Raw genomic sequence first — 11,021 nt, forward strand, 5'->3', positions numbered from 1 at the left:
TCCCCCCTCCCCCTCCCCCAACCAACCTATGCGTGAAATCTTAGAGACACACTTATACTATACTAATGTCCTATTACCCCCCTGAACTTATTTTATAAATATTTTTTCACCGCTTTTCGGTCTACACGACACTATCTTATGGGACCAGCGCGTGTTGATATTTTTTTCAAGCTAGTGCTACGTTGGACAAAAAGGTGTAGAAAATTATTTATAAAATAAGTTCAGGAAAGTAAGAGGACCTTAGTATAGTATAAGTGTTTCTCTGGAATTTCAGGCATAGGTTGGGGGGTGCTTATGCGTTTTCCCTGATTTAAATACAAGATAACAATACAACACAATACTATACAATACATAACATAATAATTTTAAAAATCACAATCATAATTTAGTAATCCGGTGTCACGATCAAAAACGAGTCCTGAGTGACACCCACATTTAACCACATAGGTGGGAGAACCAACGAATTTAACCCAAAATTACAAACTACAATCATAATGCGGAAGCTCCAAAACTTACTAGATATCTTTTTCAACAACCTGAAAGTCATCACAACAAGGACATGTAATATCCAATTACTAAGTCTAAGAGTATCAAAGACACCAAAATAACTGAAATAAAATAATTCGTGTTCGAAAACTAAGGACATCAGGTAATTATTGAGAGAATCAACCCAAGCTCGAATGAATAACTCACCCTTGAACCTGATTTGCCGAGACTTGATAGAGCTGAGGGCGATTCTAATTCGTTGGTGCACTTGCTGCACTCCATATAAGGAAAACAAAGAAAAATACAAGTAGGACTCAGTACGAGGCAACATGTACTGAGTAAGTATTATCGGCCAACTCAAAATAGTAACTAACATACAACGAATGATAGTATGAACACAAATATAGCACTTAATGGGTAGTAAGAAACAAAAAACATGAATAAGTAACTACATAATCAATCACAATATCAAGCACACCCATGAGGACTCATTCCTCCACGCCACGCTCATTTGAGAAATAGGTTCTTTGAGATTGAGTACATAAAGTTAATTCCATATCTTTTCCTTTAATGTTATTGTGTCGGAATGTGACACTCCGATTCAATTATATTGTGTCGGAACATGACACTCCGATCAAATTATACTGTGTCGGAATGTGACACTCTGATCCAAGAATACTGTGTCGGAACGTGACACTTTGATCCAAGAATACCGTGTCGGAACATAACACTCTGATCCTATTATACCATTAATTTATCATTTATTATCAGCACTTTCAATTCATTGATAATATTTCATCAAGCCTTCTTTATGCAAGGCATCACTTTGATAAAGAGGTTCAAGATTATAAGTTTCACGGTCTCAGGATTTCAGACCAATCACAAAACACACAACCACACAATCAAGTATATAGAAAAATTCACAATATCATTCAGTGCATATCAATCACTATTAAGAGTTTACTATCAAATAGCATAAACCATAACCTACCTCCACCGAAGAACCGAAGTCAAGCAAGCTACTTCTCCAATACTTTTCCCTTCCTCAATGCCTCCGAACCTTTCTAATCTATCAAGTATATATGCATAATTTGTAAAATAACGAGTCTTTAAACACTCATATTATCTAGACCCAACAACTCACTTAATTCTATAGTTAATTCCTTAAAGTTCAAACCAAATGGTAAGTCACGATTCTTCCAATTAGCATATCTTTAATGAAATTTTAAATAATTGAATACACCTAATATTTAATTATTTATCTCAATATATCAAAATATAATTTACAATATAATAACAAAATTGCAATGTTTAATAGTTAAAACCACTGGCTAGGAACCAGTGGCAGCAAACACTTAAATGTATACCCTACCTGTTTATATTCCAATTATTAGTATCCTTATTAAATTATTAACTTCCTCCCTTTCATCCAAAATTCCAGTCAATCCGTAAATCAAATTCGTCTCCAAAGTCAACATGCACCATAATAATAATAATAATAATAATAATAATAATAATAATAATAATAATGCTAAAAGTTAAAGCCACTTTCGGTGGCGATTCTTCTTAATCACAATACCAATCCTAATGTTGAGGACACACACGCACACGAACACGCACACGCGCACACACACGCACACACACGCACGCACGCACGCACACACGCACGCACATATATATAATACCCTTCATAATCACTATAAAACCATATTCTTCCTTTACTTTTTTATCCAAAAGTTTCAACTAGCAGTACATAAATTAACACCTATAACCATTCAAGCTACACAAAATTTAATACAATTAATATTATTAGAAAGTTTGGAGTACTATTTCACATGAAGTCGTCTTAAAGGCTGCAGAGATGGTTCCTATCTAAACCCTTATTTTATTAACAGATCAGTTATTACCCTAATTGTATGCCTTACAATAATAAAAGTGGTAAGATGACCCACTATTGATTTTAATATTATTTTCTTTAACCACTAATTAAGTAATTATTAAAACTACCCCCACTAATTTCATAATTACAATTATGAATAGTCCAAGTGAATCATCTAGACTCTATAGGAAAGTATTTTAAGAAATAAAATTCTCTAGCGCTCAAAACGATCAAAAGAGTCATTACAATAGATACCAATTACCCATCGTTCGTCCTCGAACGATCAAAGGAAGGCGAGCGTAGGGATAGTTGTCTCAACGTTTCTTTAAAAATATTAATTCCTAAGGTCTCACCTCAAATATATCAAACCAACTAATTAAATACTTACACATCCTCTCATACAATGCCTCAAATGGGATCATCTCGATATTTGAATGATAACTATTCCTATATGTAAACTCCACTGACAACATAAAATATTCACAATAACCATTAAATCTAATGGTACACACATATGTAACATGTTCTTAAAGGCCTTGACACAACAATTAGGTGGAATCTTTTTCACATAACCACGATAAATTATTGAATTAATACTAAATCCAATCTTAAGTGAATCTAAATCAACCACCACACACTCATAATGCACAAACCATCATANTATATATATATATATATAATGATATTTAAACATCAAGTATTCATCAAGGGAGAACCAAACTTATCTAATTCAAAGAAGAAAATGATCAAGTAACCACCCATCGAGCAATACACCCAAGCATACATAACCTATAACAACATTGTCAAAATTTTGATTAGTAACTATTATAAACAAACCTTAAGAATGACAAAACTATAATGGTCCTCACATTCCATCACACATAACCAAAACATAATACCGATGATGAGATAAATCTTAAGTTATTGAAAAACTAAAGATTTTCATGGTAGCTCTCCTATAAATTTCATATGCAAAGTGGTACATGTAGAACCACTCAAATACTTCAACTATACCAAGACAACACTAAATATGTCATATCGAAAATAACTAAGGTGGAATAACTCTAATTACTCCTGTCATAGTGTCCATATCAAACATTATCGTTCAACTAACTCTATCGCTTTGATTTCTAGCTACCCACAATCACGAATTTATTCCCTATTATAATTGCACATCCACTTGGTTTATCGAATCTCACATCAACTGAAATCAACACTCTTAATACTAACAAAACATAATAACCACATCGATTATCTACCTTACTCCCGAATCATCATTAGTATCAAAGTATTTTATCAAATACATATTCAAACTATAGCTATCTCTCTTTCTATTTAGGCATTTCATGACAAATACGACTCACACACAAGGATAATAACACTAATTTAAAATTTTATGGTACCTTTCCATCGAGATAAAACTATTAAATAACACCTAAAGTCAACTCCGCACCATTTCCACACATCATGCTTTAGATACCTTGCCAAACCATCATATAGGAAAATTCTTGGTCACTCAAATTAGTATATAGCCTCTATTCACCATCAAATGTCTATGAACACATCATAACATTCTATGTAGTCCCATCAATAGAGTAGTATTAGTCCAACTCTAAATTGTTAATAATCATGTAGAATAATATCTCACTTTGTGCATCATTCTTAAGTCATCTATCATAATTTGGCAATCTAATCCGACGTAAAACTCTAAATTTCTTACCTCACTGTTTTTCATCCAAAGCTAAACTCAATTTTCATAAAAGTTGATAATAAACTCCTAGTAAGTTATCTGTACCGAATCAATTTACATCTCACAATCATTTTTATATCTATAGGCAAAAATCAATACAACCTTCAACTACATCCAAGGGTTTATACGAGGGGTCTTATTCCTTCACTTTTCTCAAATTCTTTCGGTCGTGCAAAATTCTAAATTCCTCGATCCTTCAATATGTCACACTATTGTTTCTCTAGCTCGTTAATCAATCTCATCCTTTACCAACAACTGATGACGTTTTACCTTATATTCTAAACCAACACTTTTATGTGAAACCCTTAGTTGTATTAACTTTGCTACTCAAACATGCATAAGTCCGTCCATATGTTTAATATCTTATGTAAAAAATTTATTGTTTATTTTTATTTTACCTCACCAATTCATACCTTTATAAAACCTACCACCACAAAAGTAGATTCGAAATGAAACGTTTGAATAGTAAATCGAACAATGTAACTCAATCTCCTTATTTCTTAACATGCTTGATACCTTGAAGATTTTTATGAATTTACATATCTTGACTTATCGTTGATTGCCTCTTCATCAATCTTATCATATCCTTCGCTAAAAGTTTGACGCGGTTATAATAAACTCAAAATTACTAGAGAACTTGTAATCACACTCGAGTTGAGCGTATGTACACTCCTTTCTTAAGTATTATTCGATAGCTTTTAACCGATTTGATTAATATGTGACACTAAAATCATGACCATATTAAAATATATGAAATCACATGTTTCAAAACTCAATTCTCGACCTCCAAAATATACCTCTTTATCTCTTGCAATTAAAGAAAATATTCTTGTTCTAACCTCTTTCTGAAGATTGCATTATATTCCACAATTTTTTTTATTAATTTTTTAAATTTTTTTGTTGTTACTCTAACTCTTTTAAGTTCAATTCAAGTGATGTACGCACATCTCCTAAAACTTTTCATACACAATATTAGATGCTCGCAACTCGTTAGTACCATACATAACTCGTTTAACCAACAATCCTTATTATATAATTTCATCTCAATCACAATCCATCACCAACCCTTTATTATCATTACGAACTCTAACCATCTTCATTGTCTTAAATTAAGATTCCTCTTATTAAATATTATATTAAACAACCTCATAATACACACTATAAATACAATGCCTCTACAATTTTAATGCAAACACCACCCAAATGCAGCTGCTGTTCGGAACCAAAAAAATGATCTTGCGGACAAACAAATTCAATCTCTACCTTTAAAATCTACCACCAAGATGTCAAAAATACGTATTTCAAATTTTAGACCGATCCAACGGTTGGTTAATTGAGAAACACGATCTGAAGGTTGCTGGTCGGAGAAAAAGTATGTAGCAAAATAAATCTTTTCCTTCTCTATTCTCTCTTATCTCTCGTTGAAAGCTCTCTCAAAATCTCTCGTATATCCTAATGTCTTCAAGGAGAATACTAATGAGTACTTCGATTTTTCTCTTAAAACCATCCTCTTTTTATACAATTGTGCTTTTCCTTACAAAGTCAAAATCAACTACAAATAGGATTATAATTCCAATTCTTTTCCTAATTGAAAACCAAATAAAGAGAATAATTTCAATTCTTTTTCAAATTGGATTTGGCCTAGTGTCCAACTCTTAAGAAAATACTAAATTCGATATCAGAACCGGTGAAACACTTTCAAGACTTTGTTGCCACTAAACTAATTCTAAATGAGAATTTTCGATACTATTACAACAAACATAAATCATATATATCATATATCACTTTCTGTTTTTACCATCATGCTTAGCTAGACCTTTTCATCATCAAGAAGTGAACCTTTTCCTCGACATGACACCTTAAACTCAGGTATACCAGTCAAATTTAAGGGACTAAACTCAATTTTATAAGCATTTTCTTACTAAAATCTTCAATTTAATTCACCCAAGTATACTCAATAGGACTTTTGTTCCCTATAAGTTTGTCATCCTAGTAGCAATCTACCTTTTGAAGCTTAAGATAAAATCGTCAGTCCTCATTCAGAACCCTCAATATACATCTCACAACCTAAATATATTAGTATTGTACCAAAAATCCACTGTTAAAATATTTCTAACAAATAATGCATTTCAAAGTGCCTGTAGTAATACAATAGTTGGTTTCTCAAATATGAATGAAACACTAAATCTTATTATCTGAATATGTCATACAACTAATAACTTCTTAAGGAGTTAGAATTCTTACTTGAATCGACGTACCCTTTCCACATAACCCTAGTACTGCCACACCGTGAAAGCCCGTTAGATACCTCACTAGAACATATCATACCTATCGATAAGATCGTACCAAAATAGCCCACATATTTCTATCCAATGAATAATTGCAAAACATTATCAAATATGTTCTCTCTCTAGGCCAAACAATTTGCTTTACTTCTTAGACCAATTCAATAACAAAAATAACACTCTTCCTAACTCTAACCAAGTAAGTATTGATGACCCTCTCTGATATATCCTTACTCTATGAAGTCATAGTAGTGTCTTTACTAATCGACACTCAACATGAGACTACCACCATATTTTGCAATCGAGAAAATATACCTATTTCGAAGGATAATTTTTTTTTAAAATTTTCTTTCTCTTGTCGCTATTTCAACTCCTAATACTCTAGTTTAACCATATTTGAAATATAGTGAAGAAGTTCATATACCAATTTGTATCAACTAGATACCAATTAGATCCAAGTAGTAGCACGAAAGAAAGAAAGAAATGAGTTTTCCTAAAGTCCTATAGTCTTTCGAAGAAAAGTAAAGGTGTCCCCATACCGTTCGACTCTTCTAGACTTGTCCTTGTGTGATGGATCAACCAACCTAACGCTCTAATACCAAGTTTGTCACGATCCAAAATGAGTCGTGAGTGGCACCCACATTTAACCCCATAGGTGGGAGAACCAACGAATTTAAGCCCAACTTACAAACTACAATCATAATGCGGAAGCTCAAAAACTTACTAGATATCTTTTCCCAAAACCTGAAAGTCATCACAACAAGGACATCTAATCTTCAATTACTAAGTCTAAGAGTATCAAAGACACCAAAAAAAATAAAATAAAGTAATTCGTGTTCAAAAACTAAGGACATCAGGTAATGATTGAGAGAATCCAACTCAAGCTCGAATGAATAACTCACCCTTGAACCTGATTTGCCGAGACTTGATAGAGTTGAGGGCGATTCAAATTCGTCGGTACACTTGCTGCACTCCATATAAGGAAAAAAAGAAAAATACAATTAGCACTCAGTACGAGGCAACATGTACTGAGTAAGTATAATCGGCCAACTCAAAATAGTAACTAATATACAAAGAATAATAGTATGATCAATCACAATATCAAGCACACCCATGAGGACTCATTCCTCCACGCCACGCTCATTTGAGAAATAGGTTCTTTGAGATTGAGTACATTAAGTTAATTCCATATCTTTTCCTTTAATGTTATTGTGTCGGAACGTGACACTCCCATCCAATTATATCGTGTCAGAACATGAAACTCCGATTCAATTATACTGTGTCGGAACGTGACACTCTGATCCAAGAATACTGTGTCGGAACGTGACACTCTGATCCAAGAATACTGTATCGGAACGTGACACTCCGATCCTATTATACCATTAATTTATTATTTATTATCAGCACTCTCAATTCATTGATAATATTTCATCAAGCCTTCTTTATTCAAGGCATCACTTTGATAAAAAGGTTCAAGATTATAAATTTCACGGTCTCAGGATTTGAGACCAATCACAAAACACACAACCAAGCCACAAAACCACACAATCTAGTACATAGAAAAATTCACAATATCATTCATTGCATATCAATCACTATTAAGAGTTTACTATCAAATAGCATAAACCATAACCAACCTCCAACGAAGAACCGAAGTTAAGCAAGCTACTTCTCCAATACTTTTCCCTTCCTCAATCCCTTTGAACTTTTCCAATCTATCAAGTATATATGCATAATTTGTAAAATGACGAGTCTATAAACACTCATATTATCTAGACCCAACAACTCACCTGATTTTATAATTAATTCCCAAAAGTTCAAATCAAAGGATAAGTCATAATTCCTCCAATTTGCATATATTTAATGAAATTTTAAATAATTGAATACACCTAATATTTAATTATCTATCTCAATATATCAAAATATAATTTACAATATATAACAAAATTACAATGTTTAATAGTTAAAACCACTGGCTAGGAACCAGTGGCAGCGAACACTTAAATGTATACCCTACCTGTTTATACTCCAATTATTAATATCCTTATTAAATTATTAACTTCCTCCCTTTCATCCAAAATTCCAGCCAAAAAAAAAACAAATTTTGTCTCCAAATTCAACATGCACAATAATAATAATAATAATAATAATAATAATAATAATAATAATAATAATAATAATAATAATAATTATTATTATTGTTATTATAATTATAATAGTAATAATAAAATGCTTAAAGTTAAAGCCACTGTCAGTGTCGATTCTTCTAAATTACAATACCAATCCTAAATTCCTAATGTTGAGGACATCTACTCGCATATATATAAAATATAATATATATAATACCCTTCAGAATCACTATAAAACCATATTCTTCCTTTACTTTCTTATCCAAAAGTTTCAACCAGCAGTTCATACATTAACACCTATAACAATTCAAGCTACACAAAATTTAATACAATTAATATTATTAGAAAGTTTGGAGTACTATTTCACCTGAAGTCGTCGTCCTTCTTCGAGGCTGCAAAGATGGTTCCTATCTAAACCCTTATTCTTTTTACAGATCGGTTATTACCCTAATTGTATACCTTAAAATAATAAAAGTGATAAAAGTGATCCACTATTAATTTTAATATTATTTTCTGTAACCACTAATTAAGTAAATTATTAAAACTATCCCACTAATTTCATAATTACAATTATGAATAGTCCAAGTGAACCATTTAGACTCTATAGGAAAGTATTTTAAGAAGTAAAATTCGCTAGCGCTCAAAATTACCAAAAGAGTCATTACATCCGGTTGTTCGTTTCTAGATTTAACAATATTTGAAAAAGAAAGTATATAGTGTACGATTTAGAGAATTTGTGGTTGTGATTGTACTTGTCGATTTCTTTTTTCAATTATTCGTAGCTGTCTTTTAGAAATTTAGAATAAAATATAATTTAATATTAAGAAAATAATTTCAAAAATTAAATCTTATATAACATGAAAATTATATAGGATGATTATTAAAGAAAGAAAAGATTTATATTATGAAACAAGAAAAACAAAATAAAATGAAAATAATAATATAATATTGAGGAGAGAGAAGGAGATTTTTTTTAGAGAGTAAATGGAGAATTGGGTTGGAGTTGGTAGTTTGAAAAAAAAATAGAGAACCCTACATTTGGGAGTAAAATAGAGTGTAGGATTGGAGATGCTAACAATATTCCATATCTTTTAAAAAATGCAGCATTGAATCCATCTATGCAGAGGGCTTTATTATTATCTATGCCAAATAGAGTTATTTTAATCTCCACTACAACAAATATGATGTATAGCTACAAAATTATTAGCTATGATATTAAATTCGTCACTAATTGTTCGTTTTTAGTGACAAAATTTACTTTTCGTGCTTAAATATATGAGACACATACTTTTAGTGACAAAACATAAAAATCCATAGTAAATTTTTGTACACTAAAATTTCCCACCAAAAAATTAATTGACACCATTTGTTAAGTAGTGTTAGTCACGAATTCAAAGTTACCAGTGACAGATTATTTTTTCACTTAAAATGTATTTAGTTCATGACAAATTATTTTGTCTTAAAATTTATTGATTTTTGGACAAGAAAAATTTCATCTATAAAACTATATTGTTACAATATCGACAAATTAGAGTTCGTAGTTAAATATTATAAGTTTTAGCTATAAAATTTAGATTTAATTATAACATTTATTTTTGTCACTAATAATAAAATAATTGGCAATAACAATTTTATTGTCTCTAATCAATCTGTGATTCAGTGACAAAAAAAAATTATCACAAAATATGTAATATACTAAATAGCGAGAACTTAAAATTTGTAGTGAATAATTAAACTATTTTCTACGATAAAAATTCATATATGTCTAAACATAATTTTCTTGGCTACAATTGTCAATTGTTCATAATTACAAGTGACAACTTACAAAAAGAATAATACAAGTGCTTCATAAGAAATAAACAAAGTCCATGCGATAATTGGCGAGGGAAAATATTAAAATCAATGAATTTTGTCAATTTGTAAAAATGAAAAAGTTCAATTTATCAATTTTCTAAAATTAAGCAATTATAAAATATATCATTTGAAAAATACAATTTAGGTTATAAATATTGTGAGTGTACGGTTCTACCACTATATTGTTATTATTTTTTGGTTTAACACTTTTATTTTTTATTTGATTCACTTTCATTGATTAAGACAATAGAAAAAATTATTTCTCAAGTTTTGGTGCTAATTTTTAACGTGTCTATTGATTTGTGATTGATAAACAACATAGACTAAGGGTGTGTTTGGTATGAAGGAAAATGTTTTCCTGAAAAGCAAGTAGATATTTGACTTACTTTCTCATGTTTGGATGTTTGGTTGGTGAGTAGAAAATATTTTCCGAAAAAATATTTAAGTGTTTGGTTTTTGAATAAAAAATGTTTTTGAGAAATATCATTTAATTTTTTTACTAGAGCAGAAAATAATTTTTGAAGTTGAAATTTTTTTTAAAAAAAAAATTAAAATTTTTGAAGTTGAATATACTTTTGAAAAACAAACTTAAATATTTTTTTGGGTTTGGGGTGGTAAAGCGGGGGGGAGGGGGGGTA

This window comes from Solanum pennellii, chromosome 4, assembly GCF_001406875.1.
Source record: "Solanum pennellii chromosome 4, SPENNV200".
Taxonomy (NCBI): domain Eukaryota; kingdom Viridiplantae; phylum Streptophyta; class Magnoliopsida; order Solanales; family Solanaceae; genus Solanum; species Solanum pennellii.